At 52.0% G+C, this 2835-nt stretch overlaps 1 protein-coding gene across 2 annotated transcripts in view; it reads left to right on the top strand.

Annotated features, from left to right (window-relative positions):
* The window catches only part of PDGFRB (platelet derived growth factor receptor beta), a 43732-nt gene that overhangs the window by 20764 nt on the left and 20133 nt on the right, over window positions 1-2835 (top strand). The window lies entirely within an intron of this gene.

Below are 2835 nucleotides of genomic sequence, written 5' to 3'. Positions count from 1 at the left end.
GAGTTCCCCAGGGGCCTCAGCACCTCTCCTGCCCCAGTCTGCCCCATTCTGAGCTGCCTTGCCCCACCCTCCACAAGCAGGGCCACCTCTGGGCTTTGGGCGGAACCTGGGCAGCTGTGGCAGCTGTAGGGAAGAGGCCCAGAAAGTGACCTGGGAAATAATGCAGGAACTGGAAGCTGGGAATTGCTTCCCGAGGATTTCCTGACATCTTTGTAAGAACATGCCCACAGCCCGAACGCTGCACTACTGAAGGACTTCATTGAGGCTGGGGTTCTAAAGGCACGGAGATGAGGAGGTCAGGAGGCCCGAAGGAGTCCCTGGGAACCGAGTACTGAACAAGCAGGCCTCAGAACCATGAGTTCCAGCCTCTGTGTGGATTAGGGCGGCGTATTTTCAAGGGCTGTGATTAAATAGCCTCCCCCAGGGTCGGCTTTGGGGAGAGGCGAGGGGGCTCCTGTGCTCTGACGTCTGATGCCTCCTCTCCCAAAGGCCAGGTGCTGTTGCTGCCCCTGCTGCTGTTGCTGGGACCACAGGTCTCCCAAGGTCTGGTCATCACACCCTCAGAGCCAGAGATTATCCTCAATGTCTCCAGCACCTTCGTTCTGACCTGCTCGGGTCCAGCTCCGGTGATGTGGAAACGGATGATGCCCAAGCAGCTCCCGCAAGAACTGACTGAGACTCAGGATGGCAACTTCTCCAGCATACTGACGCTGACCAATGTCAATGGGTCAGACACAGGAGAATACTTTTGTACCTACAATGACTCCCATGGGCTGGAGGATGGTGAGCAAAAGCGGCTCTATATCTTTGTGCCAGGTAAGACCCCTGATCTGTGTGTTCACTCTCTCGCTCCTCTTCTCAACTGCAGGCATCTGGGGAAGCGCAGAGAGTGCTTTAGTGACATCGTGAAATACGGCCAGCTCAGAAATGCAGACAAATCATGGAACCCAGCCTGGCTCAGTCCAGGAGTATCACTTCCACCCTTTGGTCTGAATATTTATCTGCTCCCTGCCAGCCCACCCCATTCCTGGCTCCCAAGAACTCTGCATTCTCAGCTGGTTCCAATACGTTCCCTCTTAGCCTCCATATCTCATCTTCCCCATTCTCCAAGCTCTGTGTACCAGTTGCCCTTCAACTTGAGGCTTATCTTCTTTCCTGCTCTGGTGCTGTCCAAATCAAATGTTAAAGCTAAAAGGCACCTCTGAGATCATCCATATTTTGTAATGGGAAGACCAAGGTCCAGAAAGGGGAAGAGGCCTGCTCAAGGTCACATAGTAATTAGGGAGATGGCCGGAAACCCAGCTCCCTCTGACTCTCATTCTTGCCCCACCCTTGGCAGATCCCAACATGGGCTTTCTCCCTGTGTACCCCGAGGAAGTGTTCATCTTTCTCACGGAAGTAACTGAGATCACAATTCCATGCCGAGTGACAGATCCACAACTGGTGGTGACACTGCATGAGAAGAAAGTGGATGTCCCACTGCCTTTCCCCTATGACCACCAACGTGGCTTCTCTGGGACCTTTGAGGACAAGACCTATGTCTGCAAAACCATCATCGGGGACAAAGAGGTGGATTCCGAAGCCTACTATGTCTACAGCCTCCAGGGTGAGCTCCCTTTCTGGGCTGATGTTCAGCAGAGGCAAGTATGACCCTTCACTGAGCCCTTTCCAATTTAGAGTGTGCAACTCCATTGTTTACTGGATTCTCATTATACTGTTGGAAGGCAAGTCATGTTCCCCCATTTTACAGATGAGGAAACTGAGGCCCAGAAAGACGATGGAGTTTGCCCAAGGTCATGGGATGCTTTAGTGGCAGAGCTGGGCTGTATACTGTGTTGGGCAAAGGCACAGCCTTTAGAGCCTGCTAGATGTGAGTCCCAGCTCTGCCACTTCCCACCAAATGGCTTCATACAAGGCATCTCTCTGAGCCCGCTTCTTCTGCCGTAAAATAGGAATAATGAGTGCCTACTTCATGAGATTATTGTGAAGATTAAATAAAACAGAAGATGGCGGGTATCTGGTACACAGTTATGCTCAATAAATTTTCCCTGTATTTAGATGCCCAGAGAGTACTTTTGATTTCCAGACTGTTATTCCTTCTGGAATGTCAGCTCCATGAGGACAGAAATTTCGTTTGTTGTATTTACTGCTAAAGCCCCAGTACCTAGAGTAGTACTTGGCATACAGTAGATATTTAATAAATATTTGTTGAATAAATGAATCTTCCACACCAATCATCCCTTCCCTCTGTGGACCTTGACCCCCACCCCCAAGCTGAGGTGCCTTAGTCCTAAGCTAGTCTCTCTCCACCAGCGTCATCCATCAACATCTCAATGAATGCAGTGCAGACTGTGGTCCGCCAGGGTGAGAACATCACCATCACGTGCATCGTGACTGGGAATGAGGTGGTCAACTTTGAGTGGATTTACCCCCGCAAGGAGGTAATGCCGGGCCAGGGCCTGGAGGAAGGGCAGGCAGGATGTACATCTCGACTTGCAGCCTGACTTCTTGGCCCCTTCCTGATTTGGGAAACTTGCCCCACGTGTCCCTACAGAGTGGGCGGCTGGTGGAGCCAGTGACCGACTTCGATACGCCCTCTCACATACGCTCCATCCTGCACATCCCCAGTGTCGAGCTGGGTGACTCAGGGACCTATATCTGCAATGTATCAGAGAGTGTGTACGACCATGGAGATGAAAAGGCCATCAATGTCACCGTGGTTGGTGCGTGACTTGGGCTCAGCCCCAACCTTCATTCTGAGCTGGATCCACACCCTGTCACAGCCCTGGGATGCCGTCAGCCACATTTCAGTCCAGCTCTAGCCACAGTGCCAAC

This window comes from Pteropus vampyrus, unplaced genomic scaffold, assembly GCF_000151845.1.
Source record: "Pteropus vampyrus isolate Shadow unplaced genomic scaffold, Pvam_2.0 Scaffold185, whole genome shotgun sequence".
In the NCBI taxonomy this organism is placed as follows: domain Eukaryota; kingdom Metazoa; phylum Chordata; class Mammalia; order Chiroptera; family Pteropodidae; genus Pteropus; species Pteropus vampyrus.
Note: the sequence above shows the minus strand (reverse complement) of the source record. Positions and strands in the feature narration are given on the sequence as shown.